Raw genomic sequence first — 20,468 nt, 5'->3', positions numbered from 1 at the left:
AAGTTTACAGAGATTAGTATTCAAAAGTAGTTTGGGGACTTGCATTTCCGAAGCAATTGCAAAGACTTACAGAATGCAATAAAAATCTTTTACATTTTCTTATTGACTTTACAGTTGTAACTTGTGTTTACTCCTAATACAGCCATACCCTTCTTCCTTTTAAGCTTTTATAGCTGAGGGCAAAATTTCTGTTAATTACCAATGAAATTCTGAAGAGCCATTCACAAGGAAAGGTACATGGTGACTGTCAAAACCATCATTTGAAACAAAACATGGGTAAATTTTCATCTGTTTGAATATAGATATCAAGAAGGGTGCTAAATTCCAATTGTTTACCATTTTTCTTACTGTAAATTCATGAAATAGGTCTATCATCATTCTTCAGATCAACCTAAAAAAACCAGTTATAAAATGGGAGTTACTGGACTCACTTCTTCCTTCTTAGATTGTGTCAGAATATGCTAACTGAACTCAATTATTTCTCTTAAATGTGGAAGGCAGTCCAAGAACCTACTTTTCTTCTATTTTATAAAGCACAGAAATGGTTTCTCCTCCTACAGTGATGACATGAAATATATTTTTGGTCTCTGTTAGTTGACATGCAAATGTACCCACTGTATCAAAAGCAAAAACTCATTAAAAGCTGCTGGAATGCAATTGTGTTATCTCCCAGGAACACAGAAAATAACATTAGTCATCACTCCAGTGCATTTCCATTTGCTAACAGTGAAATCACCCACCCCACCCCCGTTCCCCTGAGGTTTCCATAGAAAATTTTCATATTTTATTCTAGTTCCATCAGACAAAAGCTCTAGGTGTCTATTTATCACTAAGACACTTTTTTAAAAATTTAAATTGCAAAATGCTGCCACATGATCTCATATCCAACCATGAAAACTTTCGTTTCCTAATATGCCACGTAGGTCTGACTTTGTGGATATTGCTAAAAATTCCCTACCAAGTGTATGGAATTGTTGCTTAGATCATGAATATTTGGCTAAATTAGAAAAGAGGCTAATGTATAACCAAAGTGACATATGACATCTGAAAATGTACCCTTTCTCTAATATTTTACTCATCCTAGGAAAGTGCTTCCTTTGCAGAGAGATTCCCAATGCTTTTGGTTCTGCTAAGGTGCATATACGAGACATTTGGGCAAGTCTCACCCCAGCGTGTGTTCCCTAGTTTTCCCATTTCTACTTACTGTCACCAACTCTTGAAGCTGGAAGGAATCTTACCTACTCTAGGGAAATTTTAGAGGGCAAAAAATAAACAACTAAATGTGGGAGATAAGCTAATATATTAACATTTGTCACAAAAGAAATTAAGTAGGATGTTGTGGGGAGAGATACTTCAGTTGGGATTTTGATGATGTAATGATTCAATGGCAGGCTGATATTTAATTTTTTCCCAGTTTTATTGAGGTATGATTGAACAAAAATGTATATATTTAGGTTGTACAGTGTGATTTTTTTAAAGTTTACTGCATGATTTAATATATATATGCATTGTGAAATGATTCCTATATTCAAGCTAATTGGCACATCCATCACCTCACAGTTACCTTTTGTGGGTGTGTGTGGTAAGAACTCTTAAGATTTACTTTCTTAGCAAATTTCAAGTATGCAGTGGTTTTATTAACTAGAGTCACTATGCTGTACATTAGAACCCTAGAATTTACTCATCTTATAAATGGAAGTTCGTACCCTTTGACCAGCCTCTCCCCATTCTCTCCCCACCCAACCCCTGGCAGCCACCATTCTACTTTCTATTACTATGAGTTTGACTTTTTTAGATTCCACTTATGTGAGATCTGTCTTTCTCTGTCTGACTTACTTCACAAAGCAGAATGTCCTCCAGGTTCATGCATGTTGTTGCAAATAGTACAAATTCCTTCTTTTTTTTATGGCTGAATAATTTTCCATTGCCTTTAGCCATTTATCTGTCAATGGACTCTTAAGTCGTTTCCATATCTTGGCTATTGCAGAATAATGATGAAATGGACATGAGAGTGCAGTTACCTCCTCAAGATTTTGATTCCATTTCCTTTGAATACTCAACTAGAAGTGGGTTTATTGAGTCATGTCTGATCTTGAGAAAGAGCCAGCCATGTGAAGATCTGGGGAGAGAGTGTCCCAGATAGAGGAAACAGCAACTGTGCACAATAAGGTGCTCAACAATTATTTGATAAATGAAGAATTATCTTTAATAACTTTATCATTTTAAACTATTTTCCTATTATCCATACTTTTCTTTTGCTAATTTTTTTCAAGTTTTCTATGAAGATAATCATCATACTTAGTAGAAAAGGTATTTTATACATTGAAGATATTAACCCTTTGTTGCTGGTATGGCAAATGCTCTCCCATTTTGTTATTTATATCGTGACTCATTTTACTTTTTTTCTTACAGAGTTTGTATATATTTAATTCTATTAATATTTTAACGGTTTTTGATTTTCATTATATGTTTAGAAATATCCTCTCTACCTAATGATAGAGCTTAAATCAGCAATATTCATTTGTACTTCATCTTTGGTTTAAGATTTTAGATTAAAAGTGTTTGAAGCATCTTGCATTTATTTGACTTAGGAAACCATTTTTAAATTTTTTTCAAAATGGCTAAATAGTAATCACAATGCATTTAATTGAGTAATTGACATTTTTTTCCTGTTGATTTTAAATGTTACCTTATCATATACTTAATTACATATTCTTGAGCCTAAATCCACACTCTAATGTGTTCCTTTCAGCTATTCCTCTATGGCAGTACAAAACTGTTTTTTTTTTTTTTTTTCAATCTTTATAATGCCATTATTATATGTTAGGACCAGTCTTCCTCATTATTCTTTATCAAAATTATCTTCATTATTACCACCTATTTTACCAGGTCTATCTTTGAATCAATTTGCCAAGCTATTTTCAAATGGTATTTTGATGGGAAAAATAAAATAAGACGAAATCAGAGAGGGAGATAAGCCATAAGAGACTCTTAACTCTAGGAAACAAACTGAGGGTTGCAGGAGGGGAGGTGAGGGGTGATGGGGTAACTGGGTGATGGGCATTAAAGAGGGCACATTATGTAATTAGCACTGGGTGCATTATATACAACTGATGAATTACTGAACTCTACATCTAAAACTAATGATGCACTGTATGTTAACTAATTGAATTTAAATAAAATAAGTAAACAATTTTAAAAAAAGAAAATTATACATTACACTTATAGGAAATATGAATTTTAACTTAGATTATTCCTAAATACATTTTGTTGTTTAGTATTGTGTATTCTCTTCTTACCATACTGAACCTCTAGTTATTTCAAAAAAAAAAAATGTACAGTGAATTTGCTTAGGTTTTCTAGGTACATAAAAATGCAGTCTATAAATAATTATTTCTATCTGTATCTACCATCATTGTCATCATCATTAATCCATGTAACACATATATATGTGTATTTATTTATTTACTGGAACCAGAGTGCATGCATTTGAATGTGGCTTCACCACTTACATGCTGTACTTCACTAGGGCTAGTTACTTTACATCTCTTTATCTTAGTTTCCTGTGAAATTGAAACAGTTACCTACTTGAAAAGGTAGTTTTGAAGATCGAATGAGTTAGTTTATGCAAAATGCTTAGAACAGTTCCTGGCACATAGTAAACAGTATAAAGGGTTTATTGTTGCTGTTGCCATTCTTAGTATTTTATTTGCTACAACTACCAAAGAAAAGTTCAATAATAGTGGTGCAAGTTAGCATCTTTATTTTGTTCCTTCCTTTAGGGATAATACCCACTAGAGAATTTTTCCATATTTTATTCCTCTCTATTTTTTTTTAAAGATTTACTTATTTATTTGAGAGGGAAACAGAGAAGGAGAGAGAGAGAGAGAGTGAGCAAGTTGGGGGAGGGGCAGAGGGAGAGAATCTCAAGCAGATTCCCCGCTGAGCATGAAGCCTAATGCAGAGCTTGATCTCATGACCCATGAGATCATGACCTGAACCGAAATCACAAATCAGTTGCTTAACTGACTGAGCCACCCAGATGCCCTGATTTCTCTAGGAACATTATAGACATTATGGCATTTTATACTTTAAAAAGTAAGATTTTTCTATATACCACAATACTATTGAGACAACTAACAAAAGTAATAGTCATTCTTTAATGTCTTCTAATATCCAATTTATATTTAAATTTACCTGAAATCTTTTTTACAGCTGGTTTGTTGACACATACATCTCATCAATTGCATTTAATTGCAATTTAATTTTTATTAATTGCATTTAATTGCATTGCATTTAATTTTTATGTCTCTCAAGACTCCATCTGGATGTCTCTCTCTCTTTTTTTTTAATGGCATTGGAAAAAATGGCCCACCTTCTGGATTTGTCTGATCATTTACTCATGGTGTCATTTACTGTGTTCCTACATCTCCTGTATGTTCTATAAACTGGTAGTTCAATCTAAAGCTTTGATGAGATTCCAGTTATAAACATTTTGAAGACAAGAACTCTCCATTGCATCATGTGTCATTTCTGGTCCTCTGGGAATTAGATGTCAAGGAAGAATTAGAAGTGCGAAAGATTTATTGAGGGGAGGACTGTGAAAGATAGAAGGGAGAGAGACCTCCCTTATCCTATCTCTGTCAACTTACCCTAACCTTCTAGATCTTGTGTTTCTGGTCTTTGAATTAGTAATGAGATTATCTCATAGGATTGCTTCAAAGATCAAATGAGATAATGGATATATTCAATACAAGGTATCATCTCTAAAGATCAAATTCCATATATTTCCTCTACTTAAAATTATTATTTACCCCTCCCATACATGCATCCCATGCTCCAGATACATTAATAAGACTGCTGCCAATAATTTTATTAGCTCATATTCATTTACTATGTTTAAGGCACAATTTAAGTGATTTTATGCATTGTTTATCTATTCAGCAAATTATTATTGGGCACCTATCTTGGGTCAGAGACTGTTCTAGACATTAGGGATACAATAGACTAAACTCTCTCTCTGCCATCATGTAGCTTATGTTCTATTGAGGCAGGTAATAAGCAAAAATAAATAAGCTAAATATATACTGTGTCAGATGGTAATAAATACAATGGAGGAAATAATGCAGAAAGTTGAGGGTCAGGGGGAGCTGAAGGGATGCTGTTTTAAATAAGAAGTCAAGGAAGACCTCACTGAAAAGGTGATATTTGAGGGAAAAAAACTAGAAAAGGTGAGGGAAAAGGTCATGTGGATATTTGAGGAAAAAGCAGTACATAAATAAACAAGTGCAGAGATCTTGAGGAAGGAATCTTCTTGTTTTACTGAAGGAATCATGAGGGGGTGATATTGACTTAGAGAAGAGCAAGGAAGAGACACAGTAGTAGAGGCTAAGGTCACAGAGGTAGCAGGTGCACATCATATAGAAAGTGCTTTTAGTGAGCTGGGAAGCCATTGCTGGTTTTGAGTGAAGGAGTGATGTGTTTTAAAAAGATCATTCTGGAACCTGTGTGCAGAATAAACTGTAGATAGGTAGGAGTGGTGGCAGATTCATCAATCAGGAGTCTAGTCCAATAATCCAGGTGAGAGATAATGATGGTTTGGGCCACAATTGTACTGGTAAAGATGGTAAGAAGTAGGCCAGTTCTGAGAGTATTTTGTAGGAGAGCCTACAGAATGTGCTGATGAATTGAATTTGGGGTATGATAAAAGGAAATGAGTCAAGTATAATAATGATAATAATAAGAGATAATGCATATTGCACTTACGACATATGCAACGCTAGTAAAGTTTTTTGTAGGTATTAACTCAGTCTCAGAAAAGGTGAGGAAACAGTTTCTGGCACACATGGGCACTCAGTATTTACTGACTGGGGCACAGAGAGGATAAGTAACTTGCCCATGGTATGCAGCTAGTAAGTAGTGGACCCAGAACTCAAACACAGACAGTCTGGCTATGGGGTCCATGATTTTAACTATTACACCGTGGTGGGATGGTTTCAAAGCTTTTGTTTGGACTAACTGGAAGGATGGAAGACAGGAAATACAAATGTGGGAGTCAATAGTATACTGAGGCAGAATGAAATCCCATAGAGACTGAGTATACATAGAGAAGATAGAAACTGAATATACATAGAGAAGATAAGAGGTCTAAGATTGAACAGCAGGAAGCTCCAACATTAACAGTTCTGGAAGATGAGAAAGAATCAACAAGAGACTGCTAAGGAATAGCCAAAGAGGTGGGAGAAAATCCAGGGGAGTGTAGTGTCCTGAAAGTCAAGTGAAGAATATATTTCAAAGATATATGGGTGATCAACTAGGTCAAATGATGCTGGTATATCAAGTAAGCTGAGATCTGTGAATTGAACAGTAGATTTAGCAACCTTGAAAAGAGCAGTTTCTATGCAGTGGGAAGCGAGTTCTAAAAGAGAAATGGAGGGCGCCTGGGTGGCTCAGTCGTTGAGCGTCTGCCTCGGCTCAGTTCATGATCCTGGAGTCCCGGGATCGAGTTCCACATCGGGCTCCCTGCTTGGCGGAGAGTCTGCTTCTCCCTCTGACCCTCCCCTCTCTCATGCTCTCTTTCTCTCTTGTTCTCTCTCTCGTGAATAAATAAATAAATAAAATCTTTAAAAAAATAAAAGAGAAATGGAAGATAAGAATAGGAAACAGTGAGTATAGAAAGCTCTTTCCAGGAATCCTTCTGTTATAGATGAAAGAGAAAAGATGCAGTGGTTTCAAGAGGGGATTTTTGTTTTTGTTTTTTGTTTTTTTCCTTTAAGATAGAAGAAATGCTTCTTTGCTGATGGGAATGATACATTAAAGAGGAAAAACCTGATGATGTAGTGGGAGCATTAGGGTAATTTTTAGTCTCAAGTCCTTGGATATATCTAAGGGGCTGGGATCTAATGTACACAAGCACAGAGAGTTTACTTAGAACTGTGGTTCTTGTCAGTAGCCATACTTCTCAAAGGGCCATTTTGGAAATACTATGATGTCATGTTTTACTTTCGAGTGTGGTCATGCCTTAACATTTACATATTGAAATACATTTTTAAAACAAATTGCCTTTAAAAAGGTCTCCTTTATTTTATGTTTAATGCATTGGATTGATTTCTTTTTTAGAAATTATGAATATAAGTAGTTTATGAATTTTATTTCAGAATAGTAAGGGGAGCCACCCTAGATCAATTAAATCAGCCTCTCTGTGCCTGAGGCAGTAGCATAGGCGTTTTTTAATGGTCCTGGGTAGATGCAACCAAGATCCTCTAACTCACAACAAACCTCAGAGACAGATATTATTGTTATGATGATGATGATGATGTTTCATATAGGAAATCCAGAGCTCAAAGTGGTTAGGCAGCTTGTCCAAAGTACTGGCAAGTGACAGAGCCTGAGAGTGAGTCCAGGCATTCTGACCCCAGAACCCACTATTATACTCCGCGTCACTGATCTTGCTGTTCCCAGAATTTAAAAAGTACTTTTATGCCTCTGTGCCCTTTTGCATGCTCTTTCATTTTCTTGGATTACCTTACCTTTTTTTCCCTTGTACCTTTCCAGGTGCCTAAGCTTCACATTTTTAACATTTAGAATTATGTTGATATGTATTATGTTGATATGTATATGTCCATATTAATATATCTCTGTATCTATTTCTCAGGCTCTAGAGTCAAGGATATCTGGGTTTGAATTCTGATTCTGTCACGTCCTACCTATGTGACCTTAGGAGGTGACTTAGCCTTTCTAAACCTCATTTTGTTCAGCTTTGAAGTAGGGACAACAATAATATTTAGTTTACTCTGGAGTTGAGAAGTTTGGAACCAAAAAGAGATTATAGCCAAGCATGACTCAAGATCACTTGGGAAATAATAAAAGCCAAGATGAAGTGAATCTTTGGTCCCCCTAAACCGTGCTGAGTGACTCCACCACCACCCAAACCCCCATTAATTCCACAGAGGAAAATTAGGAGGAATGTTTACAAGGCTCTAAGGTCAATTCCCATTCACTGGGCTAGAAGTCATGCTATCTAAAATTCTGAGAAAATACCACAGGAGCTAATTAATCCAAGCCAAAGGAATTGAATGAGTTGAGTGCTTAGCCTTCTCTATACTCCCAATGGATGATTATATTTAGACACCATATATTTCCTTTTTCCCCCCTCTTACTTGCTCAGTATTTATTATTTATTTATTTATTTATTTAAAACTGATAGTGTAATATCAGTTTTAGGTATAGAATTTAGCAATTCATCACTTACATACAACACCCAGTGCTCATCACAAGTGCTCTCCTTAATGCCTGTCACCCATTTAACCCATTTCTCTACCCACATCCCCTCCAGACACCCTCAGTTTGTTCTCTATAGTTAAGAGTCTATTTTATGGTTTGCCTTTCTCTTTTTTTACCCCTATGTTCATTTGTTTTGTTTCTTAAATTCCACAAATGAGTGAAATACTATTTCCCTTTCTTTGTTTTTTCAAGTGGACCAGCAAGTGACTTAAGATGACCAGACCAAACTTGACCTTGATAGAAAGCATACTGGACTGGGTTCCCATACTACATCTGTCACTAACTGTGATCTTAAAGATAGTATTTACCGTTTATGAGTTTCATTTGCCTCTTTTGTAAAATGAAGAGATTTGATTAGATGATCTCTCAATTACCATATTTTATAATTTTACAGTGGCCTAAAAAGCTAAATTCTTATGTGACTGAGAAAATCATAGCATCTTGGGGTTAAACCAGAACCCCTTCTGTATTTAAAAGTCTTCACAGAAAGGGCAAGCCCTCTCTCAGGTATGCCTTTTATTTTCTTCTGCCCCTCACATCAGTCAGAATGCCTCAGAATAATAATACCTGGAAATTGCTTAGTACTTTGCCACTTACAAGACTTCATTTGCTATTTATGGAAATACTGTGATACAGATAGTGCAGGTATAATCATACACATTTTGTGGATGAGCGCAGTAAAGCTCAGAGAGGAGTAAGACAGTTGTTCAAAGGAACAGAGTTAAAAAAAATAAGAGCCTATACATATATCACCTATAAATCAAGGTTTTGTAATGATAGGTCTTCCCTGAAGAAACTTCCCTATGTCAGCCTTTGTTTCTTTAGAAATAATTGCAATACTGGATGCTTTGAAAGGATGCTAGAGCCATGGTCTGGGATCCATGAGAAAAAGGAATGACAGTGTTAGCATAAGCTCAGCAGTCTGAGTTGCCTGTGGCCACTGAGAAAGTAGAAGTGATGCTAACAGGCACAAGGAAAGGCCCCCTGCCCTAACCCATTTGCTCTTTCTTGTCTGCAGGATGTCAGGAGACCCAAAAGTTCCAGTAGTATTCTACACGGAGATACTCAACACACAATATCTGACTTAGTTACATAAAAAATAGGCCTTCTAGCTCATCCACATCTAGGTACACACCTATTTTGCCTAAAAGGGATAACACAATTTGTAAAATGAATTTAATGTAGAAATTTCATTGTTTGCTGAACTACCATATTGAGAAAATATTTTATAGTTTTGATGACTGGGCAGTAGTTAATTGGGAAACACAAAGTGATCAGAGAAGCCATTCAACATGTATCTAGGTTTAGCAGCACCTGCTCCTTTATGTCATATCTGTGTTTTGTGGGGACCAAGAACTCAAGAAAGCTCAAGCCACAGCTCAGCCTCTTCCTCTCCCTGAGTGACGAGAACAGAAGATCCTCTGCCCCTCGCCCAGCTCTTTCACCACATCCCTGCTGTCTTTTCATCAATGTAGGCAGTGGTTTTCTACCTGGGAAAGACTTTTCTCCCAGGGGACACTGTCAATATCTAGAGACATTTTTGTGTTGTCTTGGGCATAGCCCCCAACAACAAAGAATTATCTGGCCCTAAATGTTAATAGTGCTGAGAATGGAAACGCTGGTGTAGGCTGCACCTTACTGGACTTAGCTTACACTGCAGTGTAGTGGTAGGACAGATTGCCTCGGGCCTTAGAAGACACACAGAAATCTGAGTGGAGAGAATTGAAGATGCTGGTCTGAGGTTAAAGGCCAGGAGACTCAGAAGGCAACTGACCTAAGAAGAGTTAAGCAGAATCCCCCTCTCTCTTATACTGCTGCCAGGGAAAGAGAGGGTACCAAAACCTGTTACAGTAGTGGCCAATGAGAAGCTGCTGCTAGGGAGAAAATGTAATATATATAGTAAGGAGCATACTTAAAAAAAAAAAAAAAGGAAGCCCCAGACCTATATCTATTACCAAGTTCTCTTCTCTTGTAGCATCTTCAAGCTCCCTAAGCTCTTCCTCCCTGGAAAGAGAAAACTTAATGGCACCCGCCTTAGAGTTGCTCTCCTGTCCCTTCTCTCTCTGATTCTTACCTATTTGTTTATTCTTCCTCTTCTAAGAAAACAGAATTGGTGCTAGCTATGTTAGGCCTCCAAAGTGAAATAAGTGTGAATGTCTCTCATCACTTATAAAGCCTTATGGGTTATGGAAGCCAAGGGATCAGTCATATTCTTGTGGTGGTGGGAAAGTACCATGGCAGACTTCGAATGAACCAGGAAGACAATATGCAGTCTACTGGGAAGTCTGCCCACTAGACCCTGGCCTGAGCTGGGGGATGCAGTCACACTAACTCTAGAATCAAACTCACTTGGCTGCATGGGAAAACTAATGTTAAATCTTAACTATTGGTGAAGAGATCTGAGTCCATGATGTTACAAAATGTATTCTAAATGGATGATTACCTAAAAGAGACAGGGTTAGTCATCTGTTAAATGATTTGCCAAAAATAACACTGAAACTTAAACATAAATACTTTTTTGGTAAATCCTTGGGAAGGCTAATACATGTAACCCTGCCAGTCATTTATACGTTAAACCCTGCCAGTCATTTATATACCTACATATGACTGGCTTTATCGACTCAACTGGAAAGCACATTGGATTTGCTTTTTGTCACTAAAGTCATGTTTTGATAGAGTTGATTTAAGAGCTGTTGGTGACGGGCGCCTGGGTGGCTCAGTTGGTTAAGCGACTGCCTTCGGCTCAGGTCATGATCCTGGAGTCCCGGGATCGAGTCCTGCATCAGGCTCCCTGTTCGGCAGGGAGTCTGCTTCTCCCTCTGATCCTCCCCCATCTCATGCCCTCTCTCTCTGTCTCATTCTCTCTCTCAAATAAATAAATAAAATCTTTAAAAAAAAAAAAAAGCTGTTGGTGACAAGGAAAGATAACTAGTGGTCATATGACTTAGAGGTCTAAGACTGTAATTATGGCAGCAAAGTGAATTGTAGGACAAGCTAGGCTTCTGGCTTCTGGTGAATCAGGAAGTCAAAATGCAGACAGCCTGCTGGGAAGTGTGCCTGCTGTTTTTGCTAGCCTGACCCAGGTGGAACAGTCAGTCTGGCCATAGGATAATTGGCTTTTCCAGGAAAAAAGCAAAATAATGTGATTAAAATAAATAATGTTATGGTACTGAGGGTACTGAGGTCATTTCCATTCCTCCATCATAGAAATGGGCAACCAAGGACCATTTAAAAAACAATGACACTGGGCGCCTGGGTGGCTCAGATGGTTAAGCGTCTGCCTTCGGCTCAGGTCATGATCCCGGGGTCCCGGGATCGAGTCCCGCATCGGGCTCCCTGCTAGGCGGGGAGCCTGCTTCTCCCTCTGCCTCTGCCTCTCTCTCTCTCTCTCTCTGACTCTCATGAATAAATAAATAAAAAAAAAACATTTAAAAAAAAAAAAAAAACAATGACACAATTTATTTATTAAAATAAAAGTTCTGGCCCCACCTTCTCTCCATAAACAAAGAAACAAATAAATAAAGGGACTAACAAACTAAACATACATAACAAACAACAAAGACCTTTTGCAGGTTAACACATTAAGCTCTTTGTAATTCAGAGAGTTCCAAACGACTGACTTCAGCACATTTTCCCCATTATACTGATTCTGCTTTTTGTCAGAAGGGCAAGTCATTTTAAGAACATGAGGGCGGTAGGCACACAGGGTGAGCTAGACCAAATCATAAAGGCTATGGATTCAAAGATTGTTAATAATGACCCCTCAAATGTGGTTCATGTTACCTTGACTCGGTTTTACCACAGAGTCTGCTAACAGGCAATGCATAAGACTTACAAAAAGCCAAGGCTGCAAGTCAGTGGCCTAGGAACTCTGATGAATTACTGTTTCTCACAAAAGTATACTTGAGCCTAGTGGCCATGGCAGCCATGAAATGAGGAATCAGACAATTTAATTATTCATTTCTTAAAGGCTGACAAGACCACCATGTCATTTAGACTGTCATTCAATGACTTTTTATACTGATTAAGCTTTCAGCTTGTATGCATAGAGAGAGGAGCACTTCAGCATTCATGGGGTCTATGCAGTTAAGTGTGTATGGACGTTCTTATTGGGTCCATTACAGACTCACTTGCTTTGTGACTTTCTGTGTCCGAAGGCCTACTCAAGGGTTCAGTGCAACTGCCCTGGCCATGGTCTATGATAGTGAATAATAGAAGAAAGCTCATAGATACCTCCTTTTGAATAATTAAACAAGAGCCAGAGTTTATTGAGCACTTACTATGAGCCAGGCACTGTGCTCTGCACTTTAAATGTGTTAACACATTTAATCTTCACTCTACCCAAAGTCAAACTCTCTTAGTGCATGGGTCTACCTGGAGTCTGGACATGTACCAGAAAAATGGTCAGTTAATAATTCTGTCTGCCTAGGCATGAACTTGTCTTTAAATTGGGACAGTTCATTAAAGTGAAAGAACTATGAGGTTAAGATGGGACTCTTTAGACAGAGGCAGCACCAATGGGTCAGCTGCATGTACTCCTTACTTTCTACCCTCCCATCACGAGGTGCTCCTTCAAGGGCCAAACTTTGGAAATTATAAAATCATTTAAGAAGGGAGCGCCTGGGTGGCTCGGTCAGTTGAGCGTCCAACTCTTGATTTCGGCTCAGATCATGATCTTGGGGTTGTGAGATCAAGTCCTGCGTTGGGCTCTGTGCTTGGCAGGCAATCTGCTTGAGATTCTCTTCTACTCTCCTTCTGCACCTCCCCCTACACACTCACTGACTCACTCACTGACTCACTGACTCACTGACTCACTGACTCACTCACTCACTCACTCCATAAATAAATAAATAAATAAATAAAATCATTTAGGAAGAAAGGTGGTATTCTTCTAAGAGAAGCACAATAAATATTTGCTGAATATTGGAATAGATAGTACATTTGCCATTGTCTTGGCTTATCTGGAGCACTTTTTCTCTCCAACTATACTTCATTGAAAGTTGCCTGAGTTTATTCGATCTGCAAAGAAAGCTCATTTCATTAATCACTTACCTCCCAAGACTGTTTTAGTTGCCTAACCCTAGGAATCCTTGCTCTAAAAATGTGGTTATCAACTGAGGACAATTTTGTCACCCCCCCAGGACATTTTTGATTGCCACCCTGGGGGAGGGGGCGGGGGGGGTAGTTTGCTCCTGGTACCAAATGAATAGAAGCCAAGAATGATGCCAAACTTCGTATAATGCAGAGGATAGCTCCCCACAACAAAGAATTATTAGTCTAGAATGTCAGTAGTGCTGAGGTTGAGGAACTCCGCTCTCGACTTTAAAGAGTTTCTCTATCATGGAAAGTCCTTTGTCTCACCTATACAGCATCGTAGCATGTTCAGAGCTATGTATGTTTACCTAGTGTGCCTGGTGATTCTGGTGCAGGGGTCCCTGAGCCAAACTTTGGGAAACATTGCTTTAGGTTTGTAGTTTTCATGTTGTGCTCACCTAGAATACATATGTGGGTTCCCCTGCTTAGCTCTGATCTATCCTGTAACCACCCATCTCATTTTATTGCATATTGTAAAACTTATCAGGAAGAGATTAAATCTCCCACATTTTCAAAAAAAATTGAGATGACCTATTAGTGTAATGAATAGAATATTACAAACAAGCTGCGCTGTCTTCCTAAGACAATGGGTGTGTTTTTACTGGTGGTAATATATGATGTTTGAATACATTGGGCCAATACTGTTTCCTAGTTTTAGATAGGCAAGCATCATTTCACACTTAGGAGACCATATGTCAAAGACAGATCATTAGCTATCATGAAAAAACGGAAATGGTATGTTATTTGTTGAGCATTAAAAGTGATGAGCACCACAGGGGGTTTCTGATGAAATGAGGAGTCCTTGAATAATTCTGAACATTATTCACTCATTGTTTCTTCTCCCTCTCTCTCTCCCTCCCTCTCTTTTCCCAAACCTGGCTGAAAAACCTATGCATTCATTTTCCATTAAATTCAGGATGCTTAAGAAATTCACACTGCATTCTCAGTAGTAATGGATATATAATTGTGTTGCTGATGCAAGTAAAACAGACAAGGGATAAGCAGGCCTTATGACAATTTCTCCTTTGTTACTGCTAAAAGTTCTCTGGGCTAGCCCCACTCTGAATTAAAATCAAATGCTACCATGGGAAATCAAAAGGAAGTGAAATGAAAACACAGTTTCCTAACATACCTACCAGTAAGCATCACAGTAAAAGAGGCCAAATCAGACAAACCTAGGTTACAATACCGGACCCTCCATTAATTATCTTAGAACTTTAGGGCAGAAAACCTCACAGAGCCCCAGTTTTTCATATCTGTACTACAGTAACAATAGTATCTAACTCATAGGCTTTTCATGAAGGTTAAACAATGAAGCAGCATATGTCAAATTCCGAGCACGTAGTAGATGCATGCAAATGGGAGTCCCTAAATAAAATATATTAATTTATTCTCAACCAATGTATCTTCACTTAGACTCTAATCTGTCAGTTTAAAATAAATTTCCACAGACTATCTTTTTCTTTTTTAAGACTTCATGGTTTACTTATTATTACTATTATTATTTCATTATCATTTTTATTATTTTAATTTTTCAGCATATAATGTGCTGGAGAAGAGTTGACTAGAAACTGCACAATCCTAACATTTCAGAAAGAATAGCTGTGGGGTAAGCCACTCATTTACAAAGGTCATTGCATCACACAAGAAGAGTAAATTGCTATCTTTAACTGGGATTTTTCCTTTTAGGGTATTGGAACATAAATAAAACATCTAATTTAAATTGTTGAGCAAAAGAAGTCGAACACAAAAGAGTACATTCTGCATGAATCCATTCATATAAACTGTAAAGACAGGCAAAATAAATATAAGCTATTAGAAGTCAGGAAAATGGTAAAAATGGTAACCCTGGGTGGACGGTGAGGGGTGGTTAGTGGGTGTCTGATTCTTGATTATGGTGCAAGTAACACAGGGTGCAATCAGTTCGAAAATTCATCAAGATAAATGTTCATCATGTGTTAACTTTCCTGTATGTATATTATATTAAGTATCAAGTTAAAAAACATGATTATGGCAAAAAAGTAATATATATTCTTTTTAGAAACATTTGAAAAATACAGAAAAAGAACTGAAAATCACCTGTAGTGCTACGACCCAAATATAGCCAGTGCTAACATTTTATTTTATTATTTTGTTCTCTTTATTGTTTTTAAACAAAATGAGTCATGGTGTATGTGGAATTTTGTATCCATTTTTGGTAATTTACATTATTTTTTAATAATTTCCCCATGCCATGAAATATGCTTTGAAAATATGATTCATAATAACTACATAGAATTTGATTGTATGGATATGTCTTATCTTATTTGACCAGTGTCATCTGCATGGCATTTAGATTGTTCCCATGTTTTGGGGCTTATAGATAATGTTATTATTAGCAATATTATGCATAAATCTTTGTGCATAGCTGATTATCCTCTTATAATAATAAGTTACCATAAGTGAAATTACTGAATCAAGCTCTTGAAAAATATTACCAGATACTCTCTAAAAGAATTCTGTGAACTTCTACTCTCAATGGCAGTTTTCAAAAGTACCAATTTCTCTACATCATTATCATCACAATATAGTTAATATTTATTAACACTTTACTGTGAGCCAGTTGCTATACATGTTTTTTCTCATTCATTAATCAAAATAACTATGAGGTACGTACTCTTGTCCTTATTTACAGATGTGGAGACTATGGCTCAACAAACAACTTTTTCAACTAGCAATTAGAAGACCTCTGGCCCTTTTCATTGCAAAGTCCAAGATTTTCATCCCCATGCCCCTACATTCATTTTGTATTGGTGTTTTAAAAATTGTCATTTTGATGGACAAAATATAGTAATATGTTTTTATTTGTACCTTTGAATATTAGTAGACATTTTTCTTTCAAATGTTCAGTGATTCTTTATGTTTCCTCTCTTGTCAATAGTCTCTTAATGAGCTTTAATTTTTAATAGTGTGTTGATCTTTTTTTCACTGATTTTTAAAAAATGTATGAAAACAGGGGCACCTGGGTGGCTCAGTCAGTTAAGCGCCTGCCTTTGGCTCAGGTCATGATCCCAGGATTCTGGGATCGAGCCTGGCATCAGGCTCCCTGCTCAGGAGGAGTCTGCTTCCCCTTCTCCCTCTGTCCCTCCCCCCCAGCTCATGTTCTCTCTTAAATAAATAAATAAAATATTTTTAAAAATGTATAAAAACAGGAGTGCCTGGGTGGTTCAGTCAGTTAAGCATCTGCCTTTGGCTCAGGTCATGATCCCAGGGGTCTCAGGATCGAGCCCCACATCAGGCTCCCTGCTCAGCAGGAGTCTGCTTCTCCCTCTCCTTCTGTGTGCTTGCTCCCTTTCTCGTGCTCTCTCTCTCTCAAATACATAAATAAATAAATCTTTTAAAAATATATAAAAACAATATTTACATATGGTAAAAATGGTAAACAATAGGAAATTAGTCTCCATCTCAAAGCAGAACTCTATCCTCACTATGAAATGAAATGGGGTCACAAATGTCAAGGGGTTTTTAAATGGGGGAAGGAGGCCACTAAGGAGATGGGCCTTATGCACATCCTACCAGTGGAACCAGAACTTTTGAACTGGGCCAAACTGCAAATATTCCAAGGACTCAGACCAAACACCTACAACTTGCTACAGTAAGAGACTTTGCTTAGTGATGGCCTTAACAACCAATTATATTCAGTCAAGATTAGCTTTCTGCCACCAACACCAATCAAAAATTCTGTGTAAAAAAAATATATGAGCATTCCCTTTTTGCTTGAAAAAAACCAGAGTTTTGCTCCTTAGGGGGACACTATTTGGGTTTCTACCCAAATCTGAGTACCTCAAATTGCAATTCTTTGATCCCAAATAAATGCTCTTGCTTAATTATTACCTCCTGGCAATTTTAGGTTGACATGGACCATCTAAAATTTACAATTACTAACAGTTTACCGTGGACCCTTCCAGAAAGTTTCCATGCTCATACTTCCGCACTTATATAGGCACACACACACACACAAACACACACACACACACACACGTTTTTTATACTTGTATTAGGTTGCTAGGGCTATCATAACAAAATACCACAGAGTGGGTGGCTTAAAATATAAATATTTTATTTTCTCACATTTCTGGAGGCTAGAAGTTCAGATCAAGATGCTATCTGAGTTGGTTTCTTCTGAGGTCTCTCTCCTTGGCTTGTAGATGACTACCTTCTGGCTATATCTTCACATGGCCTTCCCTTTGTGTGTTGTTTGTATCCTAATCTTTTCTTATACGGACAACAGTCATATTGGATTAGGGCCCACCCATATGAGCTCATTTTACCTTAATTATCTCTTTAAAGACACTATCTCCAAATACAGTCAGAATCTGAGGTACTGGGAGTTCAAACTTCAACATATGAATTTTGAGAGGACACAATTTAGCCCATACCAAAGGGAAAATATTATATAAACTGTATAGCATCTTGATTCTTAATACTTAATGCAGTTTGAGATCAACCTATATCAGCACATGAAGATCTACTATATTAATTTAAATGGTGGCATTTTATTTCATTCTATAGATATAACATAAATTGCTTAGCCAATTTGTGATAGGTGGACATTTGGGTTATTTCTAGGTATTTGAGGTCATAAATAATGCCACTGTGAACATCACTGTAGATATATTTTTCTATACATCTGTCAGTATATCTGAATATAACTTTATTTAAAGGTAGAATCATTGGTCAAAAGATTATATGCACTCAAAATTTTAATAGAGCTTGCTAAATTATCTATTATACCAAAAATGAAATGGAGGGCCTAATTTCCCACACCCTTGACAACACTGTATGTTTTAAACTTTTATATCTGATATTTTGATAGGTAGAATATGACATCCTATTAGATTGATATTAACTTTGTATGTTTATAACCATCAGAGTTTCTTTATTAAATGTTTTTCATGTCATTTTTAGATATTTTCTATTATGTTGGTCTTTTCATTTGTTTATTTTTAAAAGCTCTTTATATAATAAGAAAATTGGCCCTTTGTCATATATGTTGCATATATATTTTGTAGTTTTTTAATTTTCTTATTGCATATTTTTGTGAACAGAAATTTAAATTTAAATTATATTATTTAATGTATATTATAAATACATATGTACATATAGAGAGAGAGAGACTGAGAGAGAGAGATAGTGCCAGATTTATATCTTTACTCTTATTAGTCTTTTCTTTTGTAACTTCTGAGATTTTTGTCTTCCATGGAGATCTTCCCACACTATCATTTTTTTAAAATGGTAGTTCTATTTTTAATTTTTTGAGGAACCTCCATACTATTTTCCATAGTAGAAATTTACATTTCTCAGTTTACCTTCCCCACTACTGTTTCATAATTGCAAAATTTTACTTTTGGAAATTTTACATTTTTGATCTATTGATTGATTTATAAATAACCTAATCTCTCTAAACTTATTTTATTTTATGGATGCAGAGACACAGCTTTATTTTTGCTTACATGGAAAGACTGTGTTATAATCACTTTTCTGTCCTGAAAGTTATTTTTACCTCATTCTGATCTACTTTGTTTCTTATGTTAAGGATGTATCTATCAATTTTTATGTTAACCAGAGTTAGATGCTTTTCTTATATATATAAAATGGATGTTAAATCGAATGTCTTTTCAGCATCTAATCATGAAGTTCTCCTTTTTATTTTTTTTAACATGGTGACATTTTCTTTTTCATCGCAATTAGGTAGCTGGCTTCTCCAATCTTCAGTGGAGCCTTAAAAAAAAAACAAAACTCCCAAATCACAAATCCAAACCTTTATCCTATGCAACAGTAAGAAGTCTGGTTGTCCACCAAGTTTCCCTCCTCATGTATTTCTAGAAATCCCCAAAGAATCTGCCCATGTTCCACACATTCAGTTTGTTCTCATTTTCTGTCTCAACCAGCTGCCTGATTCCAGATTGCTGTCTACCTACAGCCATCTCCTAACTTGGTTCCATTGCTCAGTTGTCGTTCTTCCCTTTATTCTTTCCCACAAACTCAGGAAAAGAACTTTCCTTCAGTTCCCTACATTGTTAGCTGAAGATGGGTTGTAAAATTTAGCAAGACTCTCTCAAAAACTTGGAAAAAACAGAAAGGGATTAAATTTCAGACACATAAAATTAAGTTCTAGTTATGGATACTCTCATACGCCTAAGACCCAAGCCTCTCCACCAAAGTCCTGGGTACTTCTTAGCTTAATTCTGACACCTTCAATGGTAGAAGTGACCTCTAACTATGGTCCTACCACACATTTTTTTTTCAGGGAGGAGCTTACCTTCTCCCCAGAAGAATGCCCTTGAACATGTAACCTATAACCTGTGCCCATGATTCCAACTTTTATAATAAAGGTCTGTTTTATCTGCCTGACAGAAATACTATATAATGGAGTGTAAGAAACATTTTTACAGCTTCTGCATTCAGTGACATCAAGTTGATAGTTTAAAATAAGCCACGATGGGAGTATTTATTCAATGGAAATTTGAAAATACTGCAAATAAGGGCTTTGTTTGTTTCTTTGTTTGATTATTTATTGGGTTGATATTCTAGATGTAATGATGTGATATGGAAAACGTTAACAATGTAGATTAAAATTAAAAAGGTGTTGTGACTGTAGGCATTACATCGTGAATAGTACAAAATATTGAGGAAATATCCTTCTAGTATTTGAAAATTATAATCTGATTCAATGAAGATGTCATTCCTGTCATTGATAAACCACTGAAATTACAACATACATCTTTGTTGTTTCACTTTTATCTTACTTGTTAGTGAAAATGAAAATATCAACACTCATGTGGGAACTGAACACATTCATCAACTCCCAACCATAGTTTGGCTATAGATACAGGAGTTTTGCAAAAGTTAATGATAGCATTTTGTAAGAATCAATTGGCCATATGGAATTCACAAAAAAGAATGTTGAATATTTTATAAATATCTCTAAATTGTGTGCTAGTCATCCTTTAAATCAGTAAATTTTATTATATGTATAGTGTGTGTGTGTGTGAATACACATACGTACTTGTTAATATAGAACTACTTGCTTAACCCTTACCAGCACACCA

Source organism: Halichoerus grypus, chromosome X (assembly GCF_964656455.1).
Source record: "Halichoerus grypus chromosome X, mHalGry1.hap1.1, whole genome shotgun sequence".
Taxonomy (NCBI): Eukaryota; Metazoa; Chordata; class Mammalia; order Carnivora; family Phocidae; genus Halichoerus; species Halichoerus grypus.
Note: the sequence above shows the minus strand (reverse complement) of the source record.